The sequence below is a fragment of the Salvelinus sp. IW2-2015 genome, linkage group LG18 (genome assembly GCF_002910315.2).
Source record: "Salvelinus sp. IW2-2015 linkage group LG18, ASM291031v2, whole genome shotgun sequence".
Classification (NCBI taxonomy): domain Eukaryota; kingdom Metazoa; phylum Chordata; class Actinopteri; order Salmoniformes; family Salmonidae; genus Salvelinus; species Salvelinus sp. IW2-2015.
This window is the reverse complement of record NC_036858.1, coordinates 55186836-55204309: the sequence shown is the minus strand read 5'-3', so window position 1 is coordinate 55204309 and position 17474 is coordinate 55186836. Positions and strand designations below refer to the sequence as shown.

The window sequence follows — 17474 nt, the reverse complement described above, 5'->3', positions numbered from 1 at the left end:
AAGTGCTTGATTGCATTTCAAATRATGAATGACTCCTATGCTGTGTGATGACATGAACAAATAAATGATTGATGGATTCAGTAGCCTTCAGAAAGTATTCAGACACCTTGACTTTTTCCACATTTGTTAGGTTACAACCTTATTCTAAAATTGATTTAAAACAAKATTTCCTCATCAAWCTACAAACAATACCACAATGACAATGCAAAAACWGTTTTTTTGAATTTTTTGCAAATAAATAAAACACATTTACTTAAGTATTCAGACCCTTTACGKAGTACTTTGTTGAAGCACCTTTGGCGGCGATTACAGCCTCYAGTCTTCTTTGGTATGACGCTACAAGCTTGGCACACCTGTATTTMGGGAGTTTCTCCCATTCTTCTCCGCAGATCCTGAGGCTCGATGGGGAGCGTCGCTGCACAGCTATTTTCAGGTCTCCAGAGATGTTCGATCGGTTTCAAGTCCGGGCTCTGGCTTGGCCACTCGAAGGACATTGAGACTTGTCCCGAAGCCATTCATGCGTTGTATTGGCTGTGTGCTTAGGGTCGTTGTCCTGTTGGAAGGTGATCCTTCACACCAGTCAGAGGTCCTGATCACTCTGGAGCAGGTTTTCATCAAGGATCTCTCTGTACTTTGCTCCATTCATCCTTCCCTCGATCTTGACTAGTCTCCCAGTCCCTGCTTCTGAAAAACATCCCCACAGCATGATGCTGCCATCAACATAGGGATGGTGCCAGGTTTCCTCCAGACGTGACGCTTGGCATTCAGGCCAAAGAGTTCAATTTAGGTTTCATCAGATCAGATAATCGTGTTTCTCGTGGTCTGAGAGTCCTTTTGGCAACTCCAAGCGGGCTGTCGTGCTTTTGACTGAGGAGTGGCTTCCGTCTGGTCACTCTACCATAAAGGCCTGATTGATGGAGTGCTGCAGAGATGGTTGTCCTTCTGGAAGGTTCTCCCATCTCCACAGAGGAACACTGGACCATCGGGTTCTTGTTCACCTCCCTGACCAAGGGCCTTCTCCCCGATTGCTCAGTTTGTCCGGGCGGCCTGCTCTAGGAAGAGTCTTGGTGGTTCCAAACTTCTTCCATTTAAGAATGATGGAGGCCACTGTGTTCTTGGGGACCTTCAATGCTGCAGAAATTGTTTGGTACCCTTCCTTAGATCTGTGCCTCGACACAATCTTGTCTTGGCGCTCTACGGACAATTCCTTCAACCTCATTGCTTGGTGTTTGCTCTGACATGTACTGTCAACTGTGGGACCTTTTATAGACAGGTGTGTGTGTGCCTTTAAAAATCATGTCCAATCAATTGAATTTACCACAGGTGGACTCTAATCTAATTGTAAAAACATCTCAAGGATGATCAATGGAAACAGGATGCACCTGAGGTCAATTTCGAGTCTCATAGCAAAGGGTCTGAATACTTATGTAAATAAGGTATTACATTTTTTAATGTTATACATTTGCAAAAAAAACTAAACTTTTCGCTGTGTCATTATCAAATTGTATTTGTCACATGTGCCAACAGTGAAATGCTTACTTACAACTCCTTAACCATTAATGCAGTTTTAAGAAAAGTGTTTAGTAAAAAATTAAAGTAACAAATAATTAAAGAGCAGCAGTAAAATAACAATAGCGAGGCTATATACAGGGGGTACCTGTACGGCGACACCGGTTAGTCGAGGGAATTGAGGTAATATGTACATGCAGGTAGAGTTAAAGTGGCTATGCATAGATAATAAGCAGAGTAGCAGCAGTGTAAAAGAGGGGGGGGGGGGGGGGGGGGCAATGCAAATAGTCTGGGTAGCCATTTGATTAGCTGTTCAGGAGTCTTATGGTTTGGGGGTAGAAGCTGTTAAGAAGTCTTTTGGAACTAGACTTGGCGGTCCGGGTCCGCTTGCCGTGCGGTAGCAGAGAGAACAGTCTATGACTAGGGTGGCTGGAGTCTTTGACCATTTTTAGGGCCTTCCTCTGACACCGTCTGGTATAGAGGTCCTGGATGGCAGGAAGCTTGGTCCCGGTGATGTTTACAATACATTGAGGTATTGTGTGTAGATTGATTTTAGAATAAGGCTGTAATTTTAGAATAAGGCTGTAATGTAACAAAATGTGGAAAAAGTGAAGGGGTCTCTTTCTGAATGCACTGTATACACACCTCTTAGTTGAGTACTAGGCCTACGTGTACAAAAGACACGTCACAACAGTCTTCAATGGATCATTTTGAGAACTTTAGCAGGTAAGTTCAATTTATTTTGTAGAAGACCTTGAAGTCTGTTGTGAGAAGACCAAATCTGTTGTTTAGTAGCCTAAATTACTTCCTTGTGGTTCTGTACATTTCGTGGATTTTTCCTCGTGTGTTTAAGGACAGTAAACAGGCAGAGGKCAACAGTGTGTGTTTTGTTGTTGAAGGTGCAGCCACCACACATCCAGTGGCAGTAGAGCTATGACAGTATGTTCTGTCACACACACTGACCTCTAAACTATACCGCTGGCCTGATTACTTCATAAGCTGATATGTAAATCCATTCTGTTATCTTCCCCTGATGAAATTTGGGACTCATGTAGTGTGGGCGTGCACGCACCAGGGAGATGTTATTCTCATGTCCATGTTTCAAAATGGGAGCTGATATTTTGGTCTACAGCTTCAGCTTCTCTGCTTAGCTGGSCTATGGTGTGACGGGTGTCCTTTGTCCATCTTTCTCGGATGGACATGTGGTGTTCTGTCTTTCTCTTATTTTTGTACTGCAGATATTGTTCAGGTGTGTGTCTGGGAGGGTTGGTTTGGTCTTGTGAGTGCTTAATTGGCATGGGTTGGGCTGGTTTGTAAGGTGTATGTGGGGGTATGTCACCTCAGTAGTTGGCTAGAAGGGGGTTGGAGTTTGGGGTGTAATTTGATGGATTTAGGCTCTGTGTTGCCATGGTGACCCAGAGCACTATTATCCTCACTTTCTACTTCACACTCTCTCGCTCTCTCTTTCCCCCCCTCTCTCTCCCTCTCTCTTTCCCCCCCTCTCTCTCCCTCTCTCAGTGCCTCATGATCTGAGTCCCAAGGAGAAACAGGAGTTGGAGAGCATACGCCGCAGGAAACAAGAACTACTGCAGGCCATACAGGTAACATACACTTACTGCCAAATGCAAAGCAGCTGATTCTGTTATTGAATGTCAATTTACTCTCTATGGTTTTAATTGGTTAAACCTGAAAGAGCATGTCCTAAAAATTAGGACCTCCTCCTCAACGCTGGGCCTGATTTCTACTCGCACGGTAGGCCCTCTTCACTGGCCAATCATGAAAGAGGTAGAGAAGGAGAGGGGAAGGGAGAATGAAAGGGGGGGAGCTGAAGGAACACATTGGTCCACTAGAGCGTTACATTCTAGATCAGGGGTTCCTAACTATTTTCTCCAGAGCCCCCTTATTCACTTTTGTAGTATTGTTTATTGAGAGAGTCTATATTAAATACAACACCAGCTTTATTTAATTTAATTTGAGGGACCGATGCATTTTTAAAGTTTTTTTTCTTAAGATAATTTTCTGCAATTCTACCTGGTTTTACAAGACTCATGATATCTTTTAGGCAGGCTATTTAATAATGGATAAGGAAAATAAAGTCTAGAACCGGTTTCCCCAAATGTTATTCCATGACGAAATATATTTTATTATGATAATTTATATGAACCCTCAATTTAATAAAAAAAACAAGGTATACATCTGAATACCTACAGTGCCTTCAGGAAGTATTCATACCCCTTGACTTATTGTCACGTTCTGACCTTTATTTCCTTTGTTTTGTCTTTATTTAGTATGGTCAGGGCGTGAGTTGGGGTGGGCTGTCTATGTGTGTTTTTCTATGTTGGGGTTTTGTGTTCGGCCTGGTATGATTCTCAATCAGAGGCAGCTGTCAATCGTTGTCCCTGATTGAGAATCATACTTAGGCAGCCTGGGTTTCACTTTTGGTTTGTCTATGTGTAAGTTGCCTGTGTCTGCACTTGTCATTATATAGCTTCACGTTCGTTTGTTGTTTTGTAAGTCTGTTTAAGTATTCTTCGTTACGTTATAATAAATAGAAGAATGTATTTATATCACGCTGCGCCTTGGTCCTCCTCTCTTCAATGTTACGACGAACGTGACACTTATTCCACATTTTGTTGTTACAGCCTGAATTCAAAATGGATTACATCTATTTCCTCATACACTATACCCCAAAATGACAAAGTGAAACATGTTTTTAGAAATGTTTGCTAATTTTTGAAAATGAAATACAGAAATAACACATTCACATAAGTATTCACACCCCTGGGTCAATACATGTTAGAATTAGCTTTTGGCAGCGATTACTGAGTCTTTCTGTTCTGAGTAAGTCTCTCAGAGCTTTGCACACCTGGATTGTACAGTATTTGCACATTATTATTGTTTAAACTCTTCAAGCTCTATCAAGTTGGTTGTTGATCATTGCTAGACAGCCATTTTCAAGTTTTGCCATAGATTTTTTCTTACCTGATTTTAAGTCAACTGTGACTAGGCCACTCGGTAACATTTATATCGTCTTGGTAAGCAACTCCAGTGTACACWAAGTGTACAAAACATTAGGAACACCTGCTCTTTCCATGACATAAACCCTTCCAATTCAATTCTGGACCTTGAAGCCAGTTCCACTGCTTTTTTAAATTGTTCCCCTCTAATCACAGACTGATTTAGACGTGGGACACCAGGTGGGTGCAATTTAAATATCAGCTAGAACAGAAAACCAGCAGGCGCCAGACCTCGTAGGGTAAGAGTTGAATACCCTGACAGACTGACCAGGTGAAAGCTATGATCCCTTATTGATGTCATCTGTTAAATCCACTTCAATCAGTGTAGATGAAGGGGAGGAGAGAGATTTAAATAAGMAWTTTRTTTATCCTTGAGACATGGATTGTGTGTGTGCCATTCAGAGGGTGAATGGGCAAGACAAAATATTTAAGTGCCCTTGAACGGGGTATGGTGGTAGGTGCCAGGCACACTMGTTTCAAGGTGCCAGGCACACTGGTTTCAAGGGTTAGGGTTATGCTGCTGGGTTTTTCACACAACAGTTTCCAGTATGTATCAAGAATGGTCCATCACCCAAGGACATCCATCCAACTTGACACAACTGTGGGAAGCATTGGAGTCAACATGGGCCAGCATCCCTGTGGAACMCTTTCGACACCTTGTAGAGTCTATACCCCAACGAATTGAGGCTGTTCTGAGGGCAAAAGSMGGTGCAACTCAATATAAGTAAGAGGTTCCTAATGTTTTGTACACTCAGTGTATATTTGGCCTTGCATTTTAGGTTATTATCCTGCTGACGGGTGAATTTGTCTCTGTCTGTTGGAAAACAGACCTGAACCAGGTTTTCCTCTAGGACTTTGCCTATGCTTTGCTGTATTCSTGGACCTGTACAAATCAGCTGGACTAGACAATRTGGACCCTCTCTTTCTAAAATGATCTGTCGCCATTGTTGCAACCCCTATTACCAGTCTGTTCAACCTCTCTTTCGTATCGTCCGAGATCCCTAAAGATTGGAAACTGCCGCGGTCATCCCCCTCTTCAAAGGGGGTGACACTCTAGACCCAAACTGCTATAGACCTATATCCATCCTGCCCTGCCTTTCTAAAGTCTTCAATAGCCAAGTTAACAAACAGATCACTGACCATTTCGAATCCCACCATACCTTCTCCGATGTGCAATCTGGTTTCCGAGCTGGTCACGGGAGCACCTCAGCCACGCTCAAGGTAATAAACGATATCATAACCGCCATCGATAAAAGACAGTACTGTGCAGCCGTCTTCATCGACCTGGCCAAGGCTTTCGACTCTGTCAATCACCATATTCTTATCGGCCGACTCAACAGCCTTGGTTTCTCAAATGACCGCCTCGCCTGGTTCACCAACTACTTGTTCAGTGTGTCAAATCAGAGGGCCTGTTGTCCGAACCTGTGGTAGTCTCTATGGGGGTACCACATGGTTTAATTCTTGGGCCGACTCTTTTCTCTGGACAGTTTCAGAAATAGAGGGTCCAGATTGTCAAGCCCAGCTGATTTGTATGGGTCCAGGTTTTGCAGCTCTTTCAGAACATCTGCTATCTGGATTTGGGTAAAGGAGAAGCTGGGGAGGCTTGGGCGAGTAGCAGCGGGTGGGGGGGCGGAGCTGTTGGCCAAGGTTGGAGTAGCCAGGAGGAAGGCATGGCCAGCCGTTGAGAAATGCTTGTTGAAGTCTTCGATTATCACGGATTTATCGGTGGTGACCGTGTTACCTAGCCTCAGTGCAGTGGGCAGCTGGGAGGAGGTGCTCTTGTTCTGACCATGGACTTTACAGTGTCCCAGAACTTTTTGGAGTTAGAGCTACAGGATGCAAAATTTCTGCTTGAAAAAGCTGGCCTTTTTGCTTTCCTGACTTGACTTGCGTGTATTGGTTCCTGACTTCCCTGAACAGTTGCATATCGCGGGGACTATTCGATGCTATTGGCAGTTGCGCCACAGCGAATGTTTTCTGTGCTGGTCGAGGGCAGCAGGTCTGCGAAGTGAACCAAAGGGCTATAATCTGTTCTTAGTTCTGCATTTTTGAACGGAGGCATGCTTGTCTAAGGACACTGTGCTATCTAACCTCCAAACGAGCTTCAATGCCATTACAACACTCTCTTCCGTGGCCTCCAACTGCTCTTAAACGCTAGTAAAACCAAATGCATGCTTTTTCAACCGGTGCTGCCTGCAACCCCCGCACGCCCGACTAGCATCACCACCCGGATGGTTTCGACCTAGAATATGTGGACTCTATAAGTACCTAGGTGTCTGGCTAGACTGCAAACTCTCCTTCCAGACTCATATCAAACATCTCCAATCCAAAATCAAATCGAGAGGTTGGCTTTTCTATTTCGCAACAAAGCCTCCTTCACTCACGCCGCCCAAACTTACCCTAGTAAAACTGACTATCCTACCGATCCTCGACTTCGGCGATGTCATCTACAAAATAGCTTCCAATACCTCTACTCCAGCAAACTGAATGCAGTTTATCACACGTGCCATCCGTTTTGTTTACTAAAGCACCTTATACCCCACCACTGCGACCTGTATGTCTAGTGGGCTGGCCCTCGCTGCATGTTCGTCGTCAGACCCACTGGCTCCAGGTCATCTACAAGGCTATGCTAGGTAAAGCGCCGCCTTATCTCATTCACTGGTCACCGATGGCAACACCCACCCGTAGCACGCGCTCCAGCAGGTGTATCTCACTGATCATCCCTAAAGCCAAAACCTCATTGGCCGCCTTTCCTTCCCAGTTTCTCTGCTGCCTGCGACTGGAAACGAATTGTCCAAAAATCTCTGAAGTTGGAGGAGACTTTTATTGTCCCTCAACAACTTTAACCATCTGCTATCTGAGCAGCTAACCGATCGCTGCAGCTGTAATAGTCCATCGGTATTAGCCCACCCAATTTACCTACCTCATCCCCATACTGTTTTTATTTATTTACTTTTCTGCTCTTTTGCACACCAGTATCTCTATTTGCACATGATCATCTGATGATTTATCACCCCAGTGTTAATCTGCTAAATTGTAATTATTCGCTCCTATGGCCTATTTATTGCCTACCTCCTCATGCCTTTTGTACACATTGTATTAGATTCTTTTTTTTTTTTTCTTTTTTCCCCTATGTTATTGACTTGTTTATTGTTTACTCCATGTGTAACTCTGTTGTTGTCTGTTCACACTGCTATGCTTTATCTTGGCCAGGTCGCAGTTGCAAATGAGAACTTGTTCTCAACTAGCCTACCTGGTTAAATAAAGGTGAAAAAAAWWAAAWWAACTGAACGTTTTTTTATTCCATGTGTAACTCTGTGTTGTTTGTGTTGCACTGCTTTGCTTTATCTTGACCAGGTCGCAGTTGTAAATGAGAACTTGTTCTCAACTGGTCTACTGGTCTAACTTACAGGAAGCTGGTGGCAWGTTCCTGTGAATATTACAGTAATGTACTTTCCGCTAGCCAGAGATGGGCAAAGATCCTTCAAAGTATCTTGTTACAAATACACAATACCTTGAAGGCCAATGTATCCTTAATTACAACAAAATTCTCGGTTACATAAAGGTTTTACTTGCTATGACGTGTTTTCTTATCAACCTTAGTATAATGCACTGACTAAGTCGCTCTGGACAAGAGCACTTGCTAAATGACCTCAATGTAAAAATGAACTTGCAAAGCACACCGCTGGGTATTATTCTGAGTTCAACCCTTAAACTACTTGTATTTTGATCAAATTAGGCCTAGTTCAGGGGCTGATACCCAGGCATGTTCTTTGCAAGTGTTCATTTTTKCATTTTGGTAATTTAGCAGACACACTGATCCACAGCGACACTGTCAGTGCAAGAACATAGCACAGTCATAGCAAGTAAAAAGGTTACGTTACCGTTACCGAGAATGTTGTTATTGTTAAGCGGGCTATTTTGCAAGTTCATTTTTGTATTAGGAAATGCATGCATTCTTATTAAACTGTTACAAAATGGGCTACATGAATTGTAGTTCAGGCCAGTGAAATACAAATGACAAAATAGGTATTGAAATACCTACTGTACTGTATATCAAATACATGGAGCAGAAATACTGCCTGTCGTTGACACTAGCTACCTGCACTGTAAATCTGCAACAGTTTACTTACCACTGTTTCCAGTAATGCACTGTAGATTCTAGAAATGCAGCATGTTGCTGTAGACAGGTGTTCCTGTAATATGCTGTGCATTTGTGTTTCAGTAGATTTGATGTGATAATGATAAATGGAACGGTAGCCAGTAGGTTACTGTAAATTACTGGCAGCACAGAAGCGGCAGGTAGCAGAGCGGTTAGAGCTTTGCGCCAGTAATCAAAAGGTTACTGGTTTGAATCCCTAAGCCGACTAGGGGAAAAATCTGCTGACGTGCCCTTGAGCAAGGCACTTAATCGTAATTGCTCCTGTAAATCGCTCTAGATAAGAGTGTCTGGTCAATGACTKATTTTTATTTTTAAAAGCCAGTAAATTACTGGCAAAAACAAACTACTAAAAAAAGTAATTTAGCAGGCGCTCTTATCCTGTGGGTGTGTGCAAGTATTAGTTTTGTGCTAGAGTTGAGTCTATTGGTAAAGGATGGTAGGGCCCCAGGGGGGCTGATGGAGTGTGTAATGTCCCTGTTACCGAGACTGGCGACGTGTCGAATTGGTAACCCAAACACAGATGAAGGATACATCAGTCAGCAGACTCTCTCATGCACATTGTCCTCCGATGATTATCCCTCTAATCTGTTAGAAACCGGTCTGTAACCCCCTCTCTGGGTGTGTCCAAATGGCACCCTATTCCCTATGAAGTGCACTGGTAGTGGRCAAAAGTAATGGACTATGTAGGGAGTAGGAAGCCATTTGGACGCGACGTCTGTCTCTTCATCTCACCCTATAATAATAAATTATTTTTATTTTAGGAATAAGGCCTGTTTTTCTTTTGAAGCCAGAAGGAGGCTAGTATCAGCTACATTTAGGCCTATACTAGACTATGGGGATATTTTATATATGAATGCTTCTGCTCAGTGTTTGAGATCAATTGACACCTTTTACCATGGAGCTTTGAGATTTATTTTAAACTGCAAAACTCTTACGCACCACTGCACTTTATATGCAAGGGTTGGATGGCCTTCTRTAGTCAATCGTAGGCTCAGTCATTGGTATACTTTTATTTACAAAGCCATTATGGGTTTACTACCATTTTATTTGGGCATTTTTAATGTTCAGAAATGTGGTGGGTACTCTCTTCGTTCGCAGGACTTTATCCTGCTAACTGTTCCAAATGTCCGAACTGTATTTGGTGAAAGGGCTTTTATGTACTCTGCGCCATCGGCTTGGAACTCCTTACAAAATACTTTTAAACTGGATGAACTTATCCCGATTGGTGTTTTTAAATCATTGATGAAGGATTTTGAGGTTGATTCCCTGACCTGTCAATGTTTTTTTTGCTGTTATATGATTTTGTTATACTCTTGTGAATTCTGTTTTCTTTACTAGATTACCTAATAGTTTTTCATGTTGTCTGTCTTTAATTGTGTAATGACTTGGTACTGCCTATCTTGGCCAGGATGCTCTTGAAAAAGATATTTCAAATCTCAATGWGCCCTTCCTGGTTAAATAAAGGTTAAATATTTTTTTAGATTCTCAAAGCGCTATGCCTCTCATCTCACCCTCTTTTATTCCTTCATCCTCCCTCTCTGTTGCTCTCTTCATCGTATTTATCCCTCTCAAATTTCTCTATCCCCCCTCTCTACATTCACAAAAAAATAATTTCAATATCCCCCCTCTTTCTCTTTGTTTCATCTTTCTGTTTTTGTGTCTTTGATCTCAGTGGCTCTGATTAGCCAGCCAGGGGCTTAGATCTTGACCTGCTCCTTAACCTGACCCTGAAAGGGACTGTGTTTGTGTGTGAAAGGACTGTGTTTGTGTGTGAAAGGACTGTGTTTGTGTGTGAAAGGACTGTGTTTGTGTGTGAGAGGTGGGACCAAGTCACTATTATCCGAGTCTCAAGTATAACAGGTCAAGACTCGAGTTAAGTCCAAGTCGTGCATTTTAAGAGCAAGTCAAGRCGAGTCACAAGTTTTCAAGTRTCAAGTCAAGTAAATAAATAAAATCTATACATGCAACTASAAATCTTTGTCTATATATTGAGGCAGCCCTTTTCATTAATTTGTCTACAACACAGTTTGATTAGACTATGTAATTATAAAATAGGAACCTTGTAGCAGTCATAAGAGCATGAAATCAGCAAAGGCAGGTTGATGTGCTCAGTGTAGATTTATTTACAGGTCTTGGTGATCCAATGGTGAAAGCACCATATCATACAAAATATACACAGGCAATAGCCCAAAATAAATAGCCTCTGTATCAGGCTTAACCTATCATATCTGAATGGACACAGGTAGAGGGCAAGACTGTACAGCCTCCCCTTGAGAAACCAAATGGAATCTGTCTAAAAGGAGCTCAAACAGGTAGACCTACATAATATAAGCACTTGGCCCCCAGGACCATACAAATACCCAATCGGCAATAAACTGGTCCTACAATGTAAAAGGCATTTTCCACATCCATTGTTACATTGGTACATTCATCTTAATCAGACTTAATGATTGTTAATATTTCAACACCATGCATACATGGAACAATCATTTTCTCTTATTGAACGTTTTAACCCCAAAGCGTGGAGCGCAGGCCATGTAGCATATTTCTGTTACACTGAGCACCATGCTCGCTCCTATTACGCACAACAATAATGGCAGAGACATAGGGCTGTATCACAACCGGCCGTGATTGGGAGTCTCATAGGGTGGCGCACAATTGGCCCAGCGTCGTCTGGGTTTGGCCGGTGTAGGCCGTCATTGTAAATAAGAATTGTTCTTAACTGATTTGCCTTGTTAAATAATATTTTTTAAAAAATAGGACACAGAACTCCGACATAACACAGGAAATATGAATTAAATAAACAGAACTTCTCCCTCATTAGTCTTGCYAACGTTCATGTGCACTATAAACATTGGGCCCACTCAGAGCATGGAACGAAATGGTTGGCTAAATGAAAATGTATTATAGGCCTATGAAACAGAAATGACTGTGTTGAAATTAACAGTACAGGGATGGCATGATGAAACGCTAGCTATTATTATTGTTGTATTGGATGTCATATAGATTTCCCACATAGGGCCTATGTATTTACATGTGTGAAAGCAACAGCAAACATTTCAACAAGAAAAAAAAGCCCTCCATTGGCAGGAGTTTGGAGAGCGCAAGTGAAGAGCTTCGCATATGGTGTGTCTTGGCCACAMTAATAATWAATTTTAACAGCAAATTCCAAATACAAGCTTCATAACTAAATGATACATTTCAAGCAATTTTTACATACCAAAAGATCAGTAGGCCTATGTTAGTAATTGTTGRTGGTGAGCTAGCAAAGTAAACAGTTAATATTCTTGATTTTATTTAACTAGGCAAGTCATTTAAGAACAAATTCRTATTTACAATGACGGCCTACCAGAAGGCAGAAMGGATTAAAAATAAATACAAATATAGGACAAAACGCATCACGACAAAAGACACCACAACACTACATAAAGAGAGACCTAAGACAACAACATTAGTATGGTAGCAACACAACATGACAACATGATAGCAATGCAACATGGCTGCAGCTCAACATGGTATAAAATAGGAACCTTGTAGCTGCCATAAGAGCATGAAATCAGCAGAAGGCAGGTTGATCCTCAACACAGGGGCCCCTCAGGGGTGCGTGCTCAGTCCCCTCTGTTCACTCATGACTGCACGGCCAGGCACAACTCCAACACAATCATTAAGTTTGCCGATGACACCACAGTGGTAGGCCTGATTATCGACAACGACGAGATAGCCTATAGGCAGGAGGTCAGAGACCTGGACGGGTGGTGCCAGGACAACAACCTCTCCCTCAACGTGATCAAGACAAAGGAGATGATTGTGGACTACATGAAAAAGAGGACCGAGCACGCCCCCATTTTCATTGACAAGGCTGCGGTGGAGCAGGTTGAGAGCTTCAAGTTCCTTGGTGTCCACATCACCAACAAACTAACACAGTCCAAGCACACCAAGACAGTCGTGTAGAGGGCACGACAACACCTATTCCCCCTCCGGAGACTGAAAATATTTGGCATGGGTCCTCAGATCCTCAAATGTTCTATAGCTGCATCATCGACAGCATCCTGACAGGTTGCATCACTGCCTGGTATGGCAACTGCTCTGCCTCTGACCGCAAGGTACTACAGAGGTCTCTTATACACATCTAGATGTGTATAAGAGACAGGATCCTCAAATGTTCTATAGCTGCATCATCGACAGCATCCTGACAGGTTGCATCACTGCCTGGTATGGCAACTGCTCTGCCTCTGACCGCAAGGTACTACAGAGGGTAGTGTGAACGGCCCAGTACATCACTGGGGCCAAGCTTCCTGCCATCCAGGACCTCTATACCAGGCGGTGTCAGAGGAAGGCCCTAAATATTGTCATTGACTCCAGCCACCCTAGTCATAGACTGTTTTCTCTGTTGCCGCACGGCAAGCGGTACCGGAACTGTCTCTTATACACATCTAGATGTGTATAAGAGACAGGTTGGGAAGGACCCGTCAGTAAGCATTTCATTGTTAGTCTACACCTGTTGTTTACGATGTCACAAATAACATTTGATTTGAGTCCCATTGCTTTAGGACTTGTCCCTGTTTAGGTCACCTAATAGGACAAATTCATTCTTGGTGTAAAGGGCCAGGAGAGAGCTTAGGGTATTTAGGGTACAGGCCGGTGCTGATGGTGGCCGATAACACCCAGTATCAGTCAACAAAGTTTAATGTGTAAAACCAGCAAATTAAATTGTTTGGGGACAGACTTGGTTGGAGACAACCGAGCACTGAAGGTGATCCTTGTTAATGATTGCCACTCCATTTGGAAGATCTGTCTTGCCGAAAAAGATTAGAACCAGAAAGGTTATCAGTGTTCAAAACTCTCTTTCTTTAACCACGTCTCTGTAATGACCAACACATCTGGATTGGAGCTGTGAACCCACACTTTCAATTGATCCATTTTAGGTAATAAGCTTCTAGTGTTAACGTGCAGAAAACCGAYGCTTTTACAAGAGCAGAAATCATTGAAGCAGATATCAGAGCACAAATCAGAATTGGGGCTAGCAACAGCAGATGGCCAGGGTGTTCATGCACATTTCCAGATATAATCGGAAGTAATACAATCAGGGCAAGGCAGAGGACAGGGAGAGCTCTGCAGTGTTGATTTTATAACACTTGAATGTACATTAGATGGCAACAAGATCATATTGTACAGCAATTTCATCAGGTAACATGAATACAAAGCCGGCAAGAGGTGGTTAGAATAGGATGGGAGGCCAAGAGTCTGTAACCAATAGAGAGTCAGAGTCCCGAGTGTGGGAACAAACAGTCTGTCCCACGGTTGGTCTAAACAAGCAAGTTCATAGTCAACAAAGCATGCAGGAGTCATGAGGCAAATAGCATAAAGCACAAGAGAAAAATATAACAACTTGGGGCTAGCCATTGTAAGTTCAGAGTCACTCGCCTCCTCAACAGTGCATGTGTGCTGGAGACTAGCGAAAGCTTGGGAGGGGGGGGGGGGGGGAGTGTGGCGGGGGTACCTATACCAGACAGGGGGAGACAGGCCAGGGCAGACGGTGAACAGATCGCCAGGTGGAAACCAAGCAGCAGTGCAGCAGGCAATGGGAGTAGGTGACACCCCACTTGGGAGAAGCTTTTTTCGGGAGGCTAACGTAGCTGGTAAGTCTCTGTCATCTTTTCCACGTAGAAAAGGAGGTCATTAGTTTGCTATATCTTTTCAGTGTTGGTGAATGGTCTTTTACGACGTCCAAACAAAGTTTCTCCTGTGGCTGTTATATTTGGGGATTCTGAGGAGTTATCTTCTCTGCACAGATGGAGGGGGCTTCATAACCCAAACATGTTTAGAGCTGCATATTTATTTATGTCAATCCTCTCGTCCTACAATTTGACCTTTGCGCTGCACCCGATTCTATAGCTGTATGCTAAGCAAATCAGTAATCTGTTCGCTAGCTCACCGACCTGTGTTGATTGACAGTTTTCTGGTCCAATCACAGTGCCGAGTGTGCGTTTCACTAGCCAATCTGTCGCAGGTTTCTTTTGCAAGGGCGATGCTGCGGCTACTTTCTCTGGCTGTGTGTAGAGTAATCCACTTTGACTCCGTGCCACAAAATGAGTGACAGGTGGGGGGAGGTATGGAGGGGGAGGGTTGTCTGGTTTGACCCTCGCTAGCAGCAGGTGCATCAGTTCCCAGTGGGCCATCTGTAGAAGAATTACCCACTTACCTCCTCCTACACAACCCATAGAACTGTCTCCACTTACCTCCTCCTACACAACCCATAGCTGTCTCCACTTACCTCCTCCTACACAACCATAGAACTGTCTCCACTTACCTCCTCCTACACAACCCATAGAACTGTCTCCACTTACCTCCTCCTACACAACCCATAGAACTGTCTCCACTTACCTCCTCCTACACAACCCATAGAACTGTCTCCACTTACCTCCTCCTCCACCAACCATAGAAATGTCTCCACTTACCTCCTCCTACACAACCCATAGAACTGTCTCCACTTACCTCCTCCTACACAACCCATAGAACTGTCTCCCACTTACCTCCTCCTACACAACCCATAGAACTGTCTCCACTTACCTCCTCCTACACAACCCATAGAACTGTCTCCACTTACCTCCTCCTACACCAACCCATAGAACTGTCTCCACTTACCTCCCTACCACAACCCATAGAACTGTCTCCACTTACCTCCTCCTACACACCCATAGAACTGTCTCCACTTACCTCCTCCTACACAACCCCTAGAACTGTCTCCACTTACCTCCTCCTACACAACCCATAGGATTGTCTCCCACTTAACTCCTCCCAAACAATATATAAAGTATGTCTCCTGTCAGAAACCTTACCCTTGTTCAAAGGCAATATTTCAGTTGGTTTACTTCTTGTAACACACTCCATCCATACACCAATTACATATACACAACAAACTTCTCTCACTCTTCTTTCTCCCGCCTTCATTCCTCTCTCCCTCCCTCTCTTTTAGTGCCATGGGTATGAGTATTAGCTGAGGCTGCATCAAAGCTGCTCTGTGGGGTTGAGGGATGGTCAGACATCACGAGACAGACAGAGTAATGTGATCTCTATGTACCATACACTCATCTCTCTCTCTCTCTCTCTCTAGAGGCTGAAGGATGAGATAGAAGAGGTGACGATGAAATTGACACCCTGGGCATTACCAAAGAGAGGTATGTCTGTGTGTGTTTCTATGTCTGTTATTGTGATTGTGTATCACTCTACTGAGGATTGTCCTGTGTGTGTGTGTACTGTATGTACTGTGTTCGTTCTACCCTTTGTGTGGTGATGGCTTTGGGTGTCGCAAAACTGCCCCTCCCTGCCTTCAGGCTATGCTCAAACCCTACACCCCAAACCTAGCACTCTGTTCTGCCACCTGTGGTCTCAAGGGCCATCCCACCCCAAGCCCGCCCGCTGAAAAATAAATAATAGTTGCACTTGTCTTTTCTACTAGCACTTTGCTGATAACTTTTTATTGAGGAAAAGGTTACTTACTACTACTGTGATATGTGTGGCTGTCTTACCTAGCTATCATAAGATGAATGCACTAACTGTAAGTCGCTCTGGATAAGAGCGTCTGCTAAATTACTCAAATGTAAAAAATGTTGGGAGAGGGAGAAGAATCATCCTTAGTGAAGTGTCCCCAGACTCCCCACCCACTAACGCATGGTATTGGTAATGATGTCAGTGATCAGGTGTCTGTGTGTGTCTCCTTTAAGAGGGATTGGTCTGGGCCAGTTGTTGCCCTGAAGCTCAGACACCTAAATTAGTTAATTGGGCTGTTCATTGAGGGATGGTGTTAATAACATGTATGAAGTGTGTGTATAAATGGTTTACAAAGATTTCTGTCTGTTTTGAAGGTCATTGGAATTGTGTTTTGAAGGTCCTATGTAGTGTTTAGGTAGGTCTTATGAATGTGTTTATACAGACTTCATAACTGTGTTTTGTCTGTAGAAAAAGCATGCAGAGAAACAAGCAGGTGTCCATGGGCCGTAAGAGTTCAACATGGACCCCAAGAAGGTGGGAGAAACCCAATGGCAAACCAGCCCTAACTCCCACTCTGTGCTGTGGTTGGGGTTCTGTGTTTTGATTGGCTGTGTGTACCATCAATCAGGGGATCCGGTTTTTGATTGACAGCGGCTGCTGAAGAACACCAGCGATGACATCGCTCAGTTCCTCTATAAAGGGGAGGGGCTTAACAAGACCGCCATCGGAGACTATCTGGGGGGAGGTGAGAAACGGGTGGGTGGGGAGGGAGGGAGATGACCTCTTAAGTGGGTTAATGCATTCTCAGCTCAGTGATATTGATTTGGCCCATCCTCCCTAGACAGACAGACACACCACATTGACCACAGAAGGAGGTCAGTATTAGGAGATTATAGATTATATTTGGGTTTCTATGTTTCTGGTTGCAGAGCTGTCTCTGAGAAATCTCACAGAAACAGAATGAACAGGAAACGCTAATTCTTGTTTTTAAAACGTTTAACTACAGTATTCCCTACTGAACATGACCCTGATCTATTCAGCTTATGGCCATAAACTTGAATACTGTCTGTTGGTATGTGTTTTCTGTAGAAATGACTTCAATCTTGAGGTTCTACATGCCTTTCGTGGAGCTGCATGAATTCACAGACCTCAACTGGTCCAGGCCCTCAGGTAACACACACACATACGACATCTCTCTTGCACGCATGCACACACATCCCCCTTATGATTGCATGTTCTCTCACCCAGGCAGTTCCTTTGGAGTTTCCGGTTGCCAGGCGAAGCTCAGAAGATCG

General features: G+C 43.6%; 1 pseudogene; it reads left to right on the top strand.

The window, feature by feature from the left end:
* LOC111977432 (cytohesin-1-like) overlaps nucleotides 1–17474 on the top strand; it is a 75183-nt pseudogene that overhangs the window by 28045 nt on the left and 29664 nt on the right.